The 20666-nt window shown below is 46.2% G+C and overlaps 1 protein-coding gene and 1 long non-coding RNA gene across 6 annotated transcripts in view; both read left to right on the top strand.

The window, feature by feature from the left end:
- The window catches only part of TMEM131L (transmembrane 131 like), a 177343-nt gene that overhangs the window by 32079 nt on the left and 124598 nt on the right, over positions 1 to 20666 (top strand). The gene's annotated exons all lie outside the window — the stretch shown is intronic.
- Positions 1148 to 7151, top strand: LOC146400900 (uncharacterized). The gene is made up of 2 exons (XR_014812805.1): positions 1148 to 4524; positions 5354 to 7151. It is a non-coding gene; the product is annotated as an uncharacterized LOC146400900 (long non-coding RNA).

Genomic DNA, 20666 nt, shown 5'->3' with positions numbered 1-20666 from the left:
CTGATCGAGCCCAGGGATCGAACTCGCAAGCTCATGGTTCCTAGTCAGATTCATTTCTGCTGCGCCAGGACAGGAACTCCCACTTTTTACCATTTCATCTGTGTCCCCAAAGAGGCATCTCAAAATGCAAAAGTACTTCAATATCTTTTTTCTTCTTCTCGTGAAAAAACTTTTAGAAATGAAACTCGAGAAAGAATGGTGACCTGAGCACCCCAAGCCCTCATCTCCTGGATTTGGCCTCTGCTGACGTCCTTAAAGCTTTTGATAGCAGAGGCTGGTGTTGAAGCATTCTGGGGTTTTCTGGCTAAATAAAGAAACAGGCTCTATTGCCTTCTCTGCCTTTTTCTGTTGTCAGATTTACGGCCCAGCTCCTTTTCAGCCCTCCTGCCGTTCTCCGGGTTTATGGAAGTGTGGGGAGGCAGGAGGCAGGCGAGAGAAAAGGGTGGAGAGTGAGCATCTTGCTTTTATCCACACACATGGTGCTCAGAGGATTCTGGGCAGAGACACGGGTTCCCAGGGGTCCAGGGAAGGCAGCCCTTTTCCTCTAGCCCTTTGCCCCCAAGAGGATGAAGAGGCTGTGAGGGGCCCTTCCCTGCTGGGAACTGTTCCTAAAAGTCCACTTTGGGCAGAGAAGCAGGATTGTAGCCGCAGAGCCAAGAGGGCCGAGGCCAGCTCTCCCACTCATTTCCGGCTCGCTGTTTAATTTGAAACCCTGGAACGGGTGTTTTAGTGAATTGGTTCATAAAAATGTTTTTTGCAGGATTCTGGAATTGAGGCAGCACATTCTTCAGTACAGCATACATATCTAATTGCACTGTATATGAGAGCGAGCGAGAGTGTCGTGTGTATTTTTGGAGGTGGGTAAGGAGGTCGAGGGTGAATACAGTTCTTTTAAACTCTCTTCACAAGATGCAAACTGTTTCCCCCCTTCGTATTTATGCAGAGCACGAACAAGGAAGGGTTGAGATCTGGTGGCCCTCTGGGACCCAGGATCTTCTCACTCGGCCCTTCTGGGTGAGGCTGGGCCGCCTACTTGCCCTGGTCTCTTTCTGTTTGAATCACTTTGGAAACTAGTAGGTAGAAGTTGGAAATGGAGAAGTTGCCATTTAGAAGTTTATACAACATGTGCGAGAGAGAGAGAGAGAGAGAGTGAGAAAGAGAGAGAGAGTGAGAGAGAGAGAGAGTCACTTCCAAACTTATATCAACTGGGAGCTTTTGCCAGCCCTTCTTGGAAAAACAAAAAACAAAAAACCCGCTGGAATTAAGAGAAACCTCCCAGTCCTGCACAGCTCAGCCAGCCCTGCCCTGCGGTGTGTGAGCATGGAGCATGGCTGCCCGCGTGGTTTTTGTTGCTTTTTCTTGGAATGCAGTCCTACGCAGGGAGCTTGGGCTGCCTCTCATTTTCCAGAACCTCTCTGTGTGACTTCTCCTAGGCACTGTTTCTTTTTTTCAGTTGGTATTTAGGGCTATGTGGGGCCTGTAACTCACCATGTTGTGGCTCTGAGAGTGCATACTGGGCCCCCGTCAGGGATGCTGAGCTCTCAGGTGCTGGAGCCCCTCAGGCCACGAGGAAGCTGCCCTGCAGCATTCCCCCCGCCACCTCCCCCAGGCCAGCAGCTGGCTGGTGACATGGTAACGTCACGCCCCGTGGCGACTACAGCCTCTGTGTGAGCACGTGAGTGATGGCGAGCTCGCTTCCTCTGATGCTGCTTGAACCTGTCTCCTCGCTCAGATGTTCTTTGATGGGGTGTCTCACCTGCTGCCTTGGCTTCCCCCTCTTGCTCCCAGTCTGGCATCTGAAGCAACACAGAGCAAGGCTCCCACCCCGCCTCCCCTCTCTCTGAGCACACATGGTCCTTCTCAGATCTGGAGATGGTTATCAGATCTCCTGTCTTGGTTGATTTTACCTAATTATTTTTCAGACATCTCCAGGCTAAATTAGTGCCCATTTTTCTTTTCTGTTGCGATGTCAGCTTGGCTAGAACTTTTTTTTTGGTTTAAGTTTGGCCATTTCTGGATGAAGGGATTCAGTTGAGATCCAAATGGTGCCATAAGGAGTAGTTCATTCATTCTTTTTAGTCTGGAATCTATTTTAATGAAGCCTGAGCATTCACTAGCGCTTCTGCACAGTCACTTCTTCCTTAGTCCATGTTGATTTTATCACTAACAAAAATAAGAACAAATGCAACCCCACTCCAAACCCCTTAATCCTTTTTTTTTTCCTCTTACCCTTTTTCTTTCTTTCTTTTTTTCTTTTTTTTTTTTTTTTAACTAGTTCTTCTCAATGTGTACTTAGGTAGTTAATGGTTTTCTTTAAAAAAAAAAAAAACAAAACTTTTTAAGTGTAAGTATTTACATTTGGTCTTGTTAAGGTTTCATCTTGTTGATTTGGACCTGTGTTGGCCTCTTGAGCCCAAAGGAAAAGACACACACACAACCAACCACCCACCCACACACACTTGTGCAGTTCTTTTGCTAATTGGGAACGTTGAGTCCCAAATGACCATATGACTTAGACTTCTCTTCCAAGATCTCATTTCATATGACAGGATAGAAATTTAAAAGGTAGAAGGAGCCCCGAGTAGACAAGTGTTTAGGAGAGAAATTATGAGTTGGTAAGAAATTTCCAAAAAATGCTGGAGGATTAAAAATGGATGAAGACGGTCAGTGATGAAGGAGGCATAGGAGGGGGTCCCCCACTCGGCTGTGGGCTTTCAGGAGGGCACGGATGAAAAGAGATGGTTCTTGAAGGTTTTTCTCGGGAGTCAGGTGGGGGCTGGTGGATCCCAGGTCAGGGTGCTGAGGAAGACATCCCAGAGGACTGCTGGTTGGCCTCGCTTGGTGCCTCATGAGGCCGTGGGGCTCTGCATGCCCACCGCACAGGGTTGTTATGAGAGTTGGATAATGTGTGCAAAGCATGCAGCGTATTTCCGGGCCAGTGGTGAGAACTGTCAGGGTGTATGTGCTGGGGTTACCGCTGTTCTTACCGTCACTGCATCTGCTGTGACAGGGGAGCAGTGTATCAGTTTGGGTCAGGATCAGCTCCGTGTCCGACAGCTGCGTGGCATCAACAGGATAGAGGTGGAGCCAGCAAGCTGGACGGTTACCTTTAGACTGCTTGTCAGGAGAGCAGTGGGAAGGCCAGGGCTGATGGGCTGGTTGCATGGTCCCCAAGGCTGTGGCTCTTCTGTCTCCTGGTCTGAAATGACTGCTCCCCCGCAAGGTCATGTTCAGGGAGGAGGAAGGAGCTGCAGTAACATTTGGCTACCTCCCACCCCCTTAAGGTCACTTCCTGGAGGTTGTCCCAAAATTTCAATGTACATCTCATTTCCAGAACTGAGCCACGTGATTGCAGCTCAGTAGAAAGATAGGCTGGGGACGAGTCAATTCTGCAGCCATGGGCTGGCCTAGGTGACTATTTCTTTTAAGGAGGAAGGGAAAAAACGGCTATTGGGATTGACAGCCAGCATCTTCTTCTTTGGCCCAACAAGCCATTTACTTCTCGGTACCTTAGATCCCAAACTTCTGGAATATTAGAGTTGTTTCAGCTCTTTGGAACATAACGCAAAGGTCCTTTGATGTGTTAGCTTATCCATGGGTTGACTTACAAATAAGGATGTGTTAGATTAGGCGTTACAGCAGCACAGAAGCTTGTAATATGGCTGAAATTCATTTAAGTTATCGCTGCTGAAAAAGTTCAGTTTGACGTTGCTTTTGGAATGATCTGCTGACAAGGAGAAAATTGGAAGTTGCCGAGAATGTCTCATGAGGCTGGTTTTCGTCCTACCTTGTCCTTGTGGCGTGGAGACCATTCGCGCAGGTTGCTTTGGCAAGGAGAGGATGCTCACAGCATGTGGGGGTTGTCACTTCTTGTTGTTTGATCTCTCCGCCAGGGAGCATGCCCTCTCTTCACCATCACTCCTGGGAAACCTGCATCATAGATTTTGCACATTGTTCCCATCTGTTCGGAGGATAACCGTGGGGTCCATGACCCTGTTCCTAGAAATGAAATTTCTAGAGAGCCGGTTACTACAAAGTGTCGTCTTTCAGGATGATCTTTTTTTTTTTTTTTTAAGTCTTCCTATGTTTATTTCTCTTGACCCAAATACTTGAGATTTATTTTTAGTTGGAAAGCCTCAGAGATGCCTAAAGGTTAATCTTCAGCTGTATTAACTATACATTAAAGCAAACAAAGACTTAATTTCAGCGTCTCACACTTAACTTGCAGAGTACTTTCTTCACTTAGGAAATTTCTCAAGAACCTTAACACTTGGCAGCTGTTCATGTGACGTTTTCCATTACTGTAACTTTCTTGTTCAGTTCACTTTTTCCCTTATTCATTTTTAGACTGCAAGGGAATTTCCACATTTCAGGGATTTGGTTATTATTCCTTCTTGCCCTTGGGGCAGCACATAGCTTTAAAACATGTAGGATTAACCATGTTAGGTTAGATTGGAGTAGGTTAAGTGGCTCAGATGGCCAGCTTTTTTTGGAGGGGGGGTCTCTTTAGGGGCTGCACCCACAGCATATGGAGGTTGCCAAGCTAGGGGTCTAATCGGAGCTATTGCTGCCGGCCTACACCACAGCCACAGCGACACAGAATCCAAGCTGCATCTGCGACCTACATCACAGCTCATGGCAACGCCGAATCCTTAACCCACTGAGTGAGGCCAGGGATCGAACCCGCAACCTCATGGTTCCTAGCTGGATTTGTTTCTGCTCTGCCATGACGGGAACTCCCTGGCTGGCTTTTTAAAATATAGCAAAATGAGTAGATTCTGTTTCAGTTCCTGTTGTTTTCAAATTTAGATGTAACTTATACTAAACTCTCTTTAAAGCAAGTACTAGTGTATACCTTTGAAAGCTCTATTCGGATATATGTTGGATAAACCAAAATATTAAATAGTTAAGAAAAAAATGTTAGATATATATGAAACTAATGCTTTACTTCAGTTTCATGGCCAGAGATGGGTCAAGGAGTCAGGGAACCTGGGTCCTGCAGCTTGCTAGTGATGTGATTTGGGGCAGGTCTTTTAACTTTATTTCACCACAAGCCAAGTAGGGCTAACGTCCACCTTCGCCAGCCTCACTGCAAGAATTTAATGTGATGCTGTCTGGGGAAGTGCTTTGAAAATGATTGAGGGTCAGAAAGTGTAAGGTCATATTATGGAAGAATCACAACCAAGACTAGAAGCAAAGCTTTAATTTGGTTAACCCTAAATCTTTAAGGAAAGAGGAAAACAGAAAACTCACTGCTTTTCACTAAATACTGTTTTCAATATATTTACATTGAAGTCTGCTTTTATTTTTATTTTTATTATTATTTTTTTTCTTTTTAGGACCACACCTGCAGCATATGGAAGTTCCCAGGCTAGGGGTCGAATCCACAGCAACACCAGACGTGAAACTGTATCTGTGACCTACACCATAGCTCACAGCCACGCCAGATCCTTAACCCACAGAGCAAGGCCAGGGGTCGAACCCCCATCCTTATGGATACTCGTCAGGTACCCACTGAGCCACAAACAAGAACTCCTGAAGTCTGCTTTTAAATGAATAATGAAAGCTAAATGCGTTGTTTCTTTGTGTTTTACCTTGAGCAAGAGAAAAATTGGCTCATTAGGATAATTGTTTTGTTGCTTCATTAGTCTGAATCGTAATATAGATTTTCTTATAAGTGATGATTGTTTTCATTTATTCCATAGAACTAGCAACATGTTATGATAATCTTAATTAGGTTCATTGGATTTTCTCTTACCAAAGGGCTTCTTCTACAAGCTCTTGACATATAGGGCATGTGAAAACTGGAATCCTTGACTCCATGCCTCTTTATCACTTTTACCCCGACAGCCTACCTCTGTCAAGGATGGGTGTGTTGATTTGACTCTCAGCCTGTTTTCCAGAATGAGCAGCCTTGTGGAGCAGCACCAGAGGCGGGGGTTCCAGGGGGCCTGTGAGAGGAAAGGTTTGGCTTGGCGAGGCGTGCACTCCAGGCTGTAGAGCCAGTGTTAGGGACCTTGGCGGGGGGATGAACACATGTATTTTTGTCCACGAAGAGTTGCAGTGTAATACCTGTCTGTAATGATCTCCAGAACTGTAATTTCATTCTTTAGTTATGACATCAGTGCTCACGTGTTTGTGTTATCGCTTCAATGAGAATTTGCTCGTTGGGTACTGAAGAGGAAAAGAAAAATGTTAAGTTCTAGATCTCAGTATTCAGCTTCTCATTCTATTTGGAAAATGAGTTTTAAGCCACATCTTTGGGGATGAGAGAGTACTGTACTTTTATTGCCAGGCTAGTGTGTCTTTTTTTTTTCCCCTCTTTTTAGGGCCACGCCTACAGCATATGGAAGTTCTCAGGCTAGGGGTCAGATTGGAGCTGCATCCACTGGCCTGTGCCACAGCCACCCGGGATCCAAGCCACGTCTGTGACCTGCACCACAGCTCATGGCAACACCACATCCTTAACCTTCTGAGCGAGGCCAGGGATCGAACCTGCATCGTCATGGAGACGACTAGGATTTGTTTCTGCTGAGCCATGATGGGAACTCCAGGACTAGTATGTCTTATGCCACTAAAATGAGGTGGGCAAAAAAAATAATAAGGACTCCATGTATCTTTTGCATTTTGTGTTGTATGACCATTACTCATTCAAAAACTCATACATACAGTTCTGGCAGTTCTGTCTAATATAAGTGCAGTTGGTTGGCAAGTGGATTCTAATACTATGAAGGTTAAGAAATGACATTATGGGGAAAAATAATGATTCAGAAAAAATGGGGGTACCTTGGAATCAGAATGGCCAGAAAGATGCAAGAAGTACATGAGCAGCAGAGGACTTGAGAACAGGGAGGGCCATGAGATGGAAGGTGAGTGGGAGAGACCCCGCTTCTGCCAGGGCGCTGCTGCCTGGAGCAGAGGGCTTTTTTTGGCGTGGCACAACATCAGTCTCATGGATGTGGTGCCAGATTTGGATAGCTCAGATTCTTGCGTGAGGAATTAAAGCTTTTCCATGAAGCAGAGAGGATCTGAGAGAAAGTGATGTGGAAGATGACAGCAGAGAAACAACTTACGTAGAATTGGACTGTGAAGAAGAAAAACGCAATTGCGCGGTGGTACTAATATTTAAATCCAAGCAAATGTTCCGAAAACGAAAGAAGACGTGAATCTATAAATTGGAAGAGCCTGTCAAGGACCTGGGGAAATTAACCCAAATAGATCAACGGGGAGCTAGATTCTAAAATAGGCATTAGGCTTCAAAGAAAAGAAAAACAGTCCTCAGGGACTCCTTGCCAAGAGATTTGAGTTCTGTACCTGGGCAGCAAGGTTTTGACCGTTATCACATTTCTCAAAATTATACGAAAAGCAAGGCTACAGCGCAATAGCATTTGCAGAAGATCTTAAAGTTGATCATCCTGGATTTACATCCAGACACACTGTCCTTCAAGTACCAGAGCTAGAGAAAACGGTTTTAATCGTACACCAGCTCAGGAGATTCTGCACCTTTGAGCCCTGGTTGAGGAATCTGTGGGAGAATGAACTTTTTTTTCTTTTTTTTTTTTTTTTTTTGTCTTTTCCAGGGCCGCACCTGCCATGCATGGAGGTTCCCAGGCTAGGGGTCTAATCGGAGCTGTAGCCACCGGCCTACACCACAGCCACAGCCATAGCCACGTGGGATCTGAGCCTCGTCTTCGACCTACACCACAGCTCACGGCAACGCCGGATCCTTAACCCACTGAGCAAGGCCAGGGATCAAACCCACAACCTCATGGTTCCTAGTCGGATTCATTAACCAGTGAGCCATGACGGGAACTCTGTGAATGAACTCGATTTAACCAAGAATGAGTGCGGAAGCTTCAGCAAGAGTGTGGAGGGTAAGCACTTCCTATTTAGTTCGATCTGAGACGAAAATGGAGGAAGAGCCAAGAATGGGGAGTAAAACCTCCCCTGTAGCCGTCACTGGAAGCTCTTGGAGGTTGTTTTCTGTCTCCGAGTGGGCTCCTTAGAAGCAGATGCTAAGGCCAAGTTGGGTGTGCAGGGTATTTGTGAAGGCTTAGCGCCTGTGGAAGGGAGGGGGCCGAGGCAGGCTGGGGCTCAGGGAGCAGGCAGCTGTCTCGCAGGTCAGCATAGCCTTGGCTGCCACCCCTGGGAGCCCGGGCGTGTTTCTGGCCATCAGAGCTGTCCATCAGAGCTGGGATGCTTGGGCTCTTGCACCCTGTCTCCAGCAGTCACTGGGTGTGACACCCCTTGGAAGGTGTGGTTTTGGGTGGGCGGCCGAGGCAGGCCCTGTAGCAGCTGACTGCTGGTGGACATCTCCCCCCCTCACCCCAGGTCCCTGGTTGCACAGCTCCACACCTACCACCCACTTTCTTTAGTGGAAGACACTGGTCAAAGTGGCACTTTAGAAAGATGTGTTTCTTGGGAGTTCCCGTTGTGGCACAGTGGAAGCGAATCCACTGGGAACCATGAGGTTGCGGGTTCGATCCCTGACCTCGCTTAGTAGGTTGAGGATCTGGCGTTGCTGTGAGCTGTGGTGTAGGTCGAAGACGCGGCTCGGATCCTACGTTGTTGTGGCTGTGGCGTAGGCCAGCAGCTACAGCTCCGATTAGACCCCTGGCCCGGGAACTTCCATGGGCTGAGGGTGTGCCCTAAAAAGACGAAAAAAAAGGAAGATGTGTTTCTTCTCATTGCTGTGGACCCCCTCGAGTTCTCTTGCCATTTCCCACAATCTTTTGACTCATCCTCTCTGTGTTTGGATAGCTCTCTAGATTGTGAAGCCTTTTTTTTTTTTTTCTTTTTAGGGCCGCACCTGCAGCCCATGGAAGTTCCCAGGCTGGGGTTGAATCAGAGCTGCACCTACTAGCCTACACCACCGCCACAGGAAAGCCAGATCCAAGCCGAGTCTACGACCTACACCACAGCTCACGGCAACACCGGATCCTTAACCCACTGAGTGAGGCCTGGGATCGAACCCCCGTTCTCATGGATACTAGTCAGATTCATTACCTCTGAGCCACAACAGGAACTCCGATTGTGATATCCTGAATTTCCTCCAAGAATACACACCCCAACCCCCCAAATATAAGCACCCCTCTAGTTTTATCACCAGCTCTCTCATTGGGTGCAGATGTGTGATATCAGTGCTGCCAGTGTGAATGCGAGCCCCTAACAGGACTTGGATTTGGGAGGGAAGTGTGGAAAAACAGGTAAGGCTTGAAAGAACCAATGTGGCCGGTGGTGTGTCGCTTCAGAGGCAGTTTTCTGGTCACAGAGTGGGATGCTTTGGTGCTGCTGGCTGTCCTCTCCCAGCTTCGTTCTGTAATGTGACACAGTCTGGATCCAGGACTGGTAACAACCTGTTCCCCTGCTGTAGTAAATGCCTGTAAAGCATGTAGAATGGATTCCGTGACCGGGAACAAAGAACCTGACACATGCATGGAGTGACCTGCGGGGGATGCAGCCTGGGGGGGCAGGGAGATCGGCTGAAAGCCAGCAAGCTGGTGAGGGCCTGATCTAGGATGCACTCAGTTGAACACAGGGGTGGATTTAAGGAGAGAATGAAGGAAGGGATGGATCCCATGTAATGATGGTTAGAATGAGGAGTTGGTGCAAAAAGGCAGACAGCATCAAGCATTACCTCTGGGGGGGTGGATCTGGCTGGGACGGGGATGTTTGTGCGTAACAGGGAGGCAGCCATGCTCTTCAGGGGGTGTGCCCTTTGCTCATCGTATTTTTGTGATTTTAAAAAAAGATAGCTTGGAGGTTTGAGCCAGGAGGATTAGAAAAATGGTCGTGTCCAAATATCAAATGTTGGTATGTGTGTTATACCTGTGTTTGAACATGGTATTAGTATTATTTTTTAACCAGAGAACTCACAGATAAGTCAAATGCGAGAAGGCAGTGAGGGCTGGAATTGTACAGTTAGGAAACAACATAAATGTTCTGTTTGACTTGTAAGTTCAGAACTTGTAACGTCCTGAGTTTCTTCTGTGTGCTAAGTGATGTGCTATGTTCGGTAAATGTTTTCTCATTTCCTGCTTTCTTCGCACCTCTGTGTTGTAGAGGTCATCCACTAAATAGATTCCCAGCATGTATTGATCAAAGATGTATCTCTTAGGTTCCCATCAGAGGTGGATATGATTGAATGTTTGCTCTAATGGCCTCTCTCCCACTCTTTTTCTCTTTTTTTGTGGTCGCCCCTGCAGCATGCAGACGTTCCTGGGCCAGGGATCGAACCTGTGCTACAGCTGTAACCAGAGTCACCTTGGTGACGCCAGATCCTTAACCTGCCGAGCCACCAGGGAAGTCCCTAATGGCTTTTAAAAAATAACTTAAGATGGTACATTTTATCTGTATAGAACTCTGTCACTGTAATGCTTTTTAAAATTAGTAATGGTTTTTATAATTCCATCATAAAATTAAAGTACTTTAACCTTGGGTTTAGCTGTAAATCAGGGGTATAGATGTCCCTTCCATAGTAACAAAAAATTTTAATATTTAGGTATTAATTAGTTTAGTGGTTCTCAATCTCACCTGGGGAATTAAAAAAAAATGCTGATGCCACTGGCCCTACCCTAAAGTAATTGAATTGGAATAAGGGCAGCCAGAGTTGAAATTGCTGCATCGCGATACTTTTGTAGACCCGCGGCTGCTTTTGGTGCCCTTGTTTTGATCTGTCAGGAAAAGGATGCTCATTTGAAGGCGGCTACATTTCCTTTCTTTTTTTCTTTTTACGGCTACACCCGTGGCATATGGAAGTTACTGGGCTAGGGGTCTAGTCAAACCTGCAGCTGAGGCCTATGCCACAGTCACAGCAACACTGGATCCTTAACCCACTGAGCGGGGCCAGGGATCAAACCTGCATCCTCATGGAGACAGTGTCGGGTTCTTAACCTGCTGAGCCACCATGGGAACTTCTAAATTTTCATTTTAACCTGAAGTATCTGATGACGTGAAAGGATACGAAAATACTCACATTGTTATTTTGATACCCGACCCTTGTTTATCAAAGAATACACGTATGAAATAGGCCAAATTGGAATCAGATTTTGGTTGATTTTTTAATCCTTTTCTGAGGGGGGCATGCCAGTGGCATGCAGGGATTCCAATGCCGTAAATCAACCTGAGCCACAGCAGTGATCCTTAACCCCTCAAGCTACCAGGGAACTCCTGACACCTTGGGGGGGGGGTTTGTTTGTTGGGTTTTGTTTTTTGTTTTGCTTTTCAGGCCTGCACCTACAGGATATGGAAGTTCCCAGGCTAGGGGTCGAATCAGAGCTATAGCTGCCGGCCTACACTGCAGCCACAGCAACGCTAGATCTGAGCCATGTCTGAGACCTACACCACAGCTCACAGCAATGCTGGATCCTTAACTCCCTGAGCGAGGCCAGGGATCGAACCTGCGTCCTCATGGATACTAGTTGAATTCGTTTCCTCTGTGCCAGGACCGGAACTCTGACCTCCAACCCCTATGATTTAGGGGCAGTTAACTTCAGATTCTCAGATCTTGAGTGTAATTAGTCCTGACATTGACATGTCTGCATGCTCTCCTGTCAGAATGACCCCCCTCTAAAGGGGAGGCACCTTTCACCTCCCCCTCATCAGAGTGCCAGGCAAAGGGATAATTACAGACCCAGCGAGGCCGCTGAGAGAGTGAGGACTCTAAGCACTGGGTAAAGGGATCCATTTCCCATTCTTTCCTTGCGGTGAAATTGAAAGAAGACTCAATTGAGGGGTGAGCTGAGAGATGTTTAAATATTATACCCATGGATGCATATTTTTACTCTTTGCTAGAAAAATCTTCCATTTCCATTGGCCTATATATGTGAGCACATCTTCTCTGTGCCTGTATTTCTAAGAACTAAACGTAATCATAGATTTCATGTGGCATCTTGTCGTCTAGTCATAAGTAATAATGTCCTACAGTGAATGAAGCAGTGGGAGGGAAAGTTCCATCCATGTCATTAAGATACTCATTTCCAGGAACATTTTACCTAGAGAGAATAACTCATAATGTTTCTTTGGTCAGTTTTGTCCTTACAATGCTAATTATATTTAATCTCAGTTTAGAAGAAACTTTCGGAGTTCCCTTCGTGGTTCAGTGGTTAACAGACTTGACCAGGACCCATGAGGATTCGGGTTCCATCCCTGGCCTTGCTCAGTGGGTTAAGGATCCGGTGTTGCCATGAGCTGTGGTGTAGGTCGAAGACAGGGCTTGAATCCTGAGTTGCTGTGGCTGTGGTATAGGCGACCCCTAGCCTGGGAACTTCCGTATGCCGTGGGTATGGCCCTAAAAAGCAAAAACAAACAAACAAACAAACAAAAAAACACAATGACTTTTTTGTTCTTTTTTGGCACATAGTTCCTGGACCAGGGATCAGATCTGAGCCATAGGTGGGACTTACACCGCAGCTGTGGCAACACCAGACCCTTAACCCACTGTGCCAGGCTGGGGGTCTAACCTGCATCCCAGAGCTTCAGAGTTGCCCCTGATCCTGTTGTGCAATGGGAACTCCAGAAACTTTCTTTTTTTTGGCTGTGCCTGTGGCATCTGGAAGTCCCTGGGCCAGGGGTTGAACCTGTGCCACAGCAGTGACCTGAGCTGCTGCAGTGACAGAGCCAGATTCTTAACCAGCTGTGTTGCAAGGGAACCCCTCAGATTAGAGATTTTTGAACATTAACTTAAAAATGTGTGGAGTACATAGTTTTCCCAGATCTTTTTTTTTTTTTTTTTAAATGTCAACTTTTTTATTCTTTTTTTTTTTTTTTTTTGTCTTTTGTCTTTTTGTTGTTGTTGTTGTTGTTGTTATTGTTGCTATTTCTTGGGCCGCTCCCGCGGCATATGGAGGTTCCCAGGCTAGGGGTTGAATCGGAGCTGTAGCCACCGGCCTACGCCAGAGCCACAGCAACGCGGGATCCGAGCCATGTCTGCAACCTACACCACAGCTCACGGCAACGCCGGATCGTTAACCCACTGAGCAAGGGCAGGGATTGAACCCGCAACCTCATGGTTCCTAGTCGGATTCGTTAACCACTGCGCCACGACGGGAACTCCCCAGATCTTTTTTGAGATTATGCAAACAAAATGGGAAGGCCTGTCATGAGGGCAAGGATGATGAGGAAGACAGGGTCTTTATTTATTTTTCCTTACTTAAAATACCTGGAAAGATGATAGAATCGAGAGTTCCCCTGTGGCTCAGTGGCATTGCCACTACTGTAGTGTGGATTTGATCCCTGGCCCAGGAACTTCCATATGCTGCAAGGGTGGCCAAAAAAATCAAAATTAATTAAAATATATATCCAAATTAAAAAAAAATTTTAAAGATGATAGAATTAGAATATTTTTATGGCTGCACCCATGGCACATGGAAGTTCCCAGGCCAGGGGTTGAAGCTGAGCTGCCTGTGGCAATGCCCGATCCTTTAACCCGCTGCCCCAGGCTGGGAATCGAACCTGCACCTCTGCAGTGACCTGATCCGCTGCAGTCGGATTCTTAACCCACTGCGCCACAGCAGGAACTCTACAATTGGATATTTTCAAGCCTCTCAACAATGTCTTAACCCAAAAGGATCATTGCCAAGTTTTATTACGGTGTCCAAAAGTCCATGATCTTTTTTTCCCTAAGATCACTTAACTTTTCCAGACTCGTTCTCCTCCGAGCCTTTGTCTTTAACATTCCTCACATCTCCTTGTCTTCTGCCTTCCTCCTGCTCTGAGAATCCCTTCCACTTTATTTATTTATTTTTAATTTTCTTCATTATTATTATTATTAAAGGTAGTTGATTTATAGTCTTTCGTCAAGTTCTGTTGTACAAATAAACTGCCCCAATCACACACATCTCCTTTTGCTGTGCACTAGGATCCCATGGCCGCTTCACTCTGGATATGACAGTTTGCATCCCCAGAACCCCCCCAAAATGCCTGGCCCTCCCGCCCCCTCCCCTAAATCCCTGCCGTTTTAGTTAGGCCTTATCAGTAGATGATGGAGAGGGTCCCACTCAGGAGTGCCTTTATCTTCTGCTTTTCATTTTCATCTGCTGACCTTAGTTCTTAGGGAGTTTAGAGAGATGGGCGCTGCGTGAAGACGTCGTCGGAGTCCTGGGGAAAAGTCTGGATGCTCTGTGGTGCCCGGCCTGCTCGTTGCCAGCTCGCTCTTTGGCCGTCTGAGTTTACAGAAGCTTTTGGTCCTGGGAGGGGGCGTTGGTGGTCGCCTTCCTTGTTGCCTCTGCCTGAGCAGGCTGGGTACTCCCTGGAGCCAGCTGGGAGACTGGACTGGGAAAAGTTTATCGCTGTTGCTTCTGGGCTTGACGGGGTGGTCCCTCCTCCGCTCGACCATCTCTGAGTCGATCATTTTGAGAAGATAGAATCCTCAAACTGTGCTCATCAAATGAGTAAACTGAAGATTGCAAAAGGGCAGAAGGCGTGCCGTTTTCTCACATGTCATGTTGGGAAACCCGTGTCGGTATTCTTGTTCTCTTACTGAGTCCCTGCCTTCCAGGGAACTGTCATAACATAAAAATAGGTAATACATGCGGTATTTGTAAACATAGCTTCCCGCTTCATATTGGCTTCTGTTCTGTTCCCCCCATTTCCCATCTGGGCGGGGGCTCGTGTTTTCGTGTTGGCATTCGAAGAAGAGAAAATTGACTCCGATGATATATTTGATGCTTCAGAAGAGGGTGATTTAAATGTCAAAACGTTAAGGCCTGTCCTTATGGAAATTAATATGGCCCTTCCCTTAAATATTTTCGCATCGCAAAAATTACCTCTATGTCATGTGCTAGTATCTGTCGAGAATTATGTTAAAAATTCTCAACCTTTGACTCATTTTTTTGTTCCTCCTGAGATTTAGGGCATAGTTGGGTTTATAACAATTCATGAATTGTAAAACACTTATTTTCATAACCTAGTTTTATTTTTTAAGCTATAAAGACCCAGATGAGTCTGTCTGTCTCTCTTTTTTCTTACTATTGTGGATTTTTTCCTTCTTTCTTTCTTTTTTTTTTTTTTAGGGGCACACCTGCAGCATATGGAGGTTCCCAGGCTAGGGGGTGAATCCGAGCTGCAGCTGCCAGCCTACACCACAGCCACAGCAACACCAGATCTGAGCTTGGTCTGCGACCTACACCACAGCTCATGGCAACACCAAATCCTTAACCCACTGAATGAGGCCATGGATTGAACCTGTGTCCTCATGGATGCTAGTTGGGTTTGTTACCGCTAAGCCACAATGGAAACTCCCAGATAACTCTTTATTTTATTTTATTTTTTTTTTGTCTTTTTGTCTTTTTTTTTGTTGTTGTTGCTATTTCTTGGGCCGCTCCCGCGGCATATGGAGGTTCCCAGGCTAGGGGTTGAATCGGAGCTATAGCCACCTGCCTACGCCAGGGCCACAGCAACGCGGGATCCGAGCCGCGTCTGCAACCTACACCACAGCTCACGGCAACGCCGGATCGTTAACCCACTGAGCAAGGGCAGGGATCGAACCCACAACCTCATGGTTCCTAGTCGGATTCGCTCACCACTGCGCCACGACGGGAACTCCCCAGATAACTCTTTAAAGGCCTTTACAGATGGTATCTGGATTTCATCCTTCGCAACAACTCCGAGCTAGATACCATGAAGAGGGGTACCGCTGCGATTCCCATTTTATAACAGGACACTGAAGCTAAAGTTAGTACTCACTCAAGCTTGTCCAGCTGGTAATTTTTAATACCCGTTGTTACATTTTTTTTTCTTAGAAGACACTGTAAATATAAAGAAAATAAAGTCACCATGAGAAATGGAAACAACTAGAGTGTGTTTTTTAAAACAGCTTCCCCGAGATCTAATCCACAGTGCACCCAGTCGCACATACACGCCCTTGTTCAGGTGGACAGTTGAGTGGTTTTGAATATATTAGCGGTTTTGTAGTCATCACCACTGTCTAACTTTGGAATATTTTTTCACCCCAAATAGAAACCTCACATCTGTTCACCGTCACTTCGCATTCCTCTTCTCCAGGCTCTGACAACCACGGATCTACTTTCCGTGTCTGTAGACTTGTCTGTTCTGAGTATTTCAGGTAAATGGGCTCTTGCGATAACTGGTCAGTCTTTTGTGACTTGCTTCTTTCACTCAGGGTCCTGTTTTCAGGGTCTGCCACATTGTAGCCTTTACCAGTCCTTCTTGCTTTCGTTCTGCCCAGCCCCGTGCCTTGGTATATGAACTACTGCAGTCTCTCTGTCCCTTCATCATCCGTGAATGTACATTTGGGATGTTTCTAATTTGGGGCTGATACAGAGAAGACTGCTGTGAACATTGATGTATATATAGGTTTTTGTGTGGACATACGTTTTTAATTCCGTTTGGTATATATCGAAGAGCGGATTTGCTGGTTCCTATGCTAACTCTCTGTGACACATTTTGAGGACCTGCTCGGCCCTTTTCCCAAAAGCACCTGCACCATTCTACATTCTTACCAGCGGTGAGCGAGGGTTCAGATCCCTCTTCCTCCTCACCAGCACTTATTCGCTGACTTTCTAATGATAGCTCTGCTGGTGCCTATGAAGTGCTATTTCACTGTGGTTTGGGTTTGCATTTCTCTGATGACAAGTCATGTTGAGCATCTTTTCACGGGTTCTTGGCCATTTGTATATGTTCTTTGGAGAAATGTCTGTTGTCCAAGTCCTTGACCCATTTTGTCAGTTGGATTAACCGTATCTCGACTGTTGCGTAGTGTAAGGTTTTAATGTGTCCTGCCAGAACTCTTTTCTCTTAGTAAAGTGTATTATTTTCACTATATATTTTTAAATGGGATTATTTGATGCATATAATGTTGTAACTTGATTTTCCCCCTCTTTTCTAGTTTTGTTGAGATGTAATTGACAGCCCTGTATGTGTTTAAGTTGGGCAGTGTAATGTTTTGATTTACACGTATCATGAAATGATTATTGCTGTGAATTGAGTTGGCATCTGTCCTAGAGATACAATAAAAAGAAAACACATAAAAATGAAAAAAATTTTTTTCCTTGTCATGAGAACTTTTAGGATTGACTCCCTTAGTGGCTCTCCTGAGTGTCACACAGCTGGGTTAGCTCCACGCACCAGGCTGCACATCACATCTCTTGGGCTTAGGGCTCGCATAACCGGAAGCTTGTGTCTTTTGACCATCTTCCTCTAGTCCCCCTTCTGTCATCCCCATATCTAATCTTTTTTCTATGAGTTTGTTTTTGGATTCTCCATATAAGTGATCTCATGCCGTATGTGTCTTTCTCTCTGACTTATTTCCCTGAGTGTAGTGCCCTCAAGGTTCATGTATGTTGTTGCAAATGGCAGGATTTCCTCATTTTTTATGGCTGAGTAATATTCCATTGTACGCAGCACATCTTTATCCATTCATCTGTCCATGGACACCTATGCTGTTTCCACCTCTTGGCTACTATAATAAATAGTGCTATGAACAAGGGGGTGCAGGTATCTTTTTGAGTTAGCATGGCTTGACTTTTAAACTTAATATATATAGACTGTCACTTCTGATGACTGCTTCATATTTTATATAAATGTTCCATAATTTAAAGTCTCATATTTTATATGTGGGATTTATTTAAAACACCACACTGCATCTACATTTTGGAACAATCATTTCTTTCTTTCTTATTTGCTTTTTAGGGCCTCATGTGCGGCACATGGAAGAAGTTCCCAGGTTAGGGGTCACATTGGGGCTGCAGCTGCCAGCCTACATCACAGCCGGAGCAATGTGGAAGCCGCGTCTGCGACCTACACCACAGCTCACGGCAACACCGGTCCTTACCCCACTGAGCGAAGCCAGGGATTGAACCCAGAACCCACATCTTCATAGATACTACTCTGATTCATTTCCACTGTACCACAACAGGAACTCCTATCTGTTTTTTTAATGGCTGCGCCTGTGGCGTATTAAGTTCCCCAGGCTAGGGATTGAACTCAAGCCACAGCAGTGACCCAAGCCATTGCAGTGACAATGCCAGATTCTTAACCCATTGTGCTATAGGAGAACTGTGAACAATCATTCCTTTAGGGTGCATAACTGGAACGGGAATCCACTGGGTCAACAAGTGGGCATGGGTAGCGAGCCTTTGCGAAATAGTCCCCAAATTGCCCTCCTGAAAGGGGGTTCTGGTTTCTATTCTCAGGCAAGTGTTTTAGGATTGCTAGTTTGCCCACAAACTTCCCAGCACAGAGTATCAGTATTTTGTAAATTTTTGCAACTTTATTCGAAGAGACCCCAATTTATGTCATATCCTTTTCGTTTTCATCCATTCATTAAGGAAAGTGGTCCAAGTCCTCTCTGTTATGTCCTCCCACTGGGCTGATTTCCTGAGCCTGGAGCTTTCCTCCTCTGCCTCCTCCAGCTTGTGTCCACCGTCATCTAGGAGGCAGTTCCTACCCCTCCGCCCCCACGCACAGACCCATCCTCCATTGCACCCATCCTTTCCAAGGCCCTGTGAGGCTGCCTAGGAATGTGTTCCCTTGCTTATGGTTTTGTTTTTTTATTATATTTTCAAAAATGAAATATATTGTGTGTTTTTTCCCTTAAACAACACCCTTCTGCCTGCACCCCCACCCCTCCACCCGAAGCCGTGTCAAGGCCCGCAGAACTGGATCTGCCCCTGCTGGGACATGTTCAGTGTCCAGTACAAAGCGTAATTGAATGGGGCCCCATGAGGTGCAGGGCTCATTAGCTTTTCCAGCAGTTCGTTGAGGAATCTTTTTCTTCCTCAGAGGCTTGGTTCCTAATAGGCTCATGAAAAATACGGTTGCAGTAAGGTAACGCCTCTACGAAGGTTTCTAACAGTTGAGATGAATTTTGTGTGCAGTGTGTGTTTGCCAGTGCAAGCCTGTGTTCCCAAACCTTGTTAACCAAGAGTTGAAAATCTCTTTTGGTATCTTGCTGATTTCCTGCGATAACCCAGTCAAATCACTCAGTGTCCTGGTAGCTTCTTTTTTAGCTCACTCTCTGATTCACCTCTTTAGCCTTTGTGTGGAGGAGAAGGCTCTTAGAACCCTATTTTTATGTCTTGAAAGTCTGCCCGACTTGAGCGATAGGGTTTCTAGGTAGTTTGTTTACTAGTTTTCCATATTTCCTAAACTTTGTGTATTTCCCTAATGGGGCAAAAAGCATCCACGCAACTTGTTCTGGAGCAGAATGTGTCTGCCTCACCTTTTGTGAGTGTGAGGCCTGCCTGGAGAGTGGGGTGCACACGCAGGGCAGTACCTTGACCCCAGCCAGGTCCCAGTTTAGAACGGAGGCAGGTCACCAGGTGACGTGCCGTGTGCTGCGACTGTAGGATCCTCTGAGCATCTTTGCGGAGCACTCTTGGATGCTGTGGAGCATTCGAGGAGGTGGTGGCCATTCTTGGTTCAAGAGAAAGCCGTGGCCACCAGGAGCGAGGCAGGCCATCCTTGAGCAGACCCAGGGAGATGATGGAAGAGGCCAGGCCCAGGGCTGAGGTCTGGGAAGGTAAGCAGCAGGCATAATTAACCGAGAGACTGTTCATGGAGTGGAAAAGCTTGACCCATAACAAACAGCTTAGTTTCGGTCTCAGCATTAGCTCAGCCTGGCAAGGAGGTGTGTGAAACAGCGTGTGATGTAACAGAGTGTGATGTCGCAGGGGAGGAGTGTGGCTGGTGAGACTGTAGCATGTGGCAAGGGAGAGTTGGGTAAGTTATTGAGAAATTTCCTAGTGATTAAAGTCATGGGCAAGAGTTTCAAAAAATAATGACAGGCTTTGGTATATGTTAGTGTATGTTCACCGTAAGACCTAGTAGCCCTCTTGGTGCCCAGACTCTATTTGCAGTATCCCCAGGGTAGAGCAGAGCCAGTTTGCAGCCTTTTTGTTTTGTTTTGTTTTTTAGGGCTACGCTCATGGCATATGGAGGTTCCCAGGCTAGAGGTCGAATCAGAGCTGCACCTGCTGGCCTACACCACAGCTACAGCAACGTGGGATCTGAGCCACGTCTGCGACTTACACCACAGCTCACCACAGCAATACCTGATCCAAGCCGAGTCTGCAGCCTATGCTGCAGCTCATGGCAACACTGGATCCTTAACCCACTGAGCAAAGCCAGGGATCGAACCTCTGTCCTCATAGGTCTTAGTGGTTCGTTACCTCTGAGCCACAATAGGAACGCCAGTTTTCAGTCTTCTGATGGGATCTGTGACTCCAGGGCACACGTGTCAAACATTTAGCTGTTTACTCATGGTGCCTCCTCTTTGCTGTTTGCCCCATATCAGGGCAGACACGTGGAAATCCTTGTTGTTGGGACCATACAGACATTGGGAGACTTTAGCCTGCCTTTTTCTTGCTTTTATTTTATTTTACTCTATTCTGTTCTATTTGTTTTTTTGTCTTTTTATGGCTGCACCTGCAGCACTTGGAAGTTCCCAGGCTAGGGGTCGAGTCAGAGCTACAGCTGCTGGCCTACACCACAGCCACAGGAATGCCAGATCTGAGCCACTTCTATGACCTACACCACAGCTCACCACAATGCCAGATCCTTAACCCACTGAGCGGGCCCAGGGATTGGACCCGAGTCCTCATGGATGCTGCTTGGCTTCATTACCAATGAGCCACGATGGGAACTCTCTCCTTGCTGTATTTTGAACTTTGGATTGCCTTCCTTATATATCCTGTGATCAGTTTGTG

The sequence above is a fragment of the Sus scrofa genome, chromosome 8 (assembly GCF_054392235.1).
Source record: "Sus scrofa isolate SSC_HxYL_T2T_F1_AM1 chromosome 8, Sscrofa_HxYL_maternal_Yorkshire_Landrace_v2.0, whole genome shotgun sequence".
NCBI classification, from domain to species: domain Eukaryota; kingdom Metazoa; phylum Chordata; class Mammalia; order Artiodactyla; family Suidae; genus Sus; species Sus scrofa.
The sequence above is the reverse complement of the archived record's forward strand: the minus strand, read 5'-3'. Positions and strand labels throughout refer to the sequence as shown.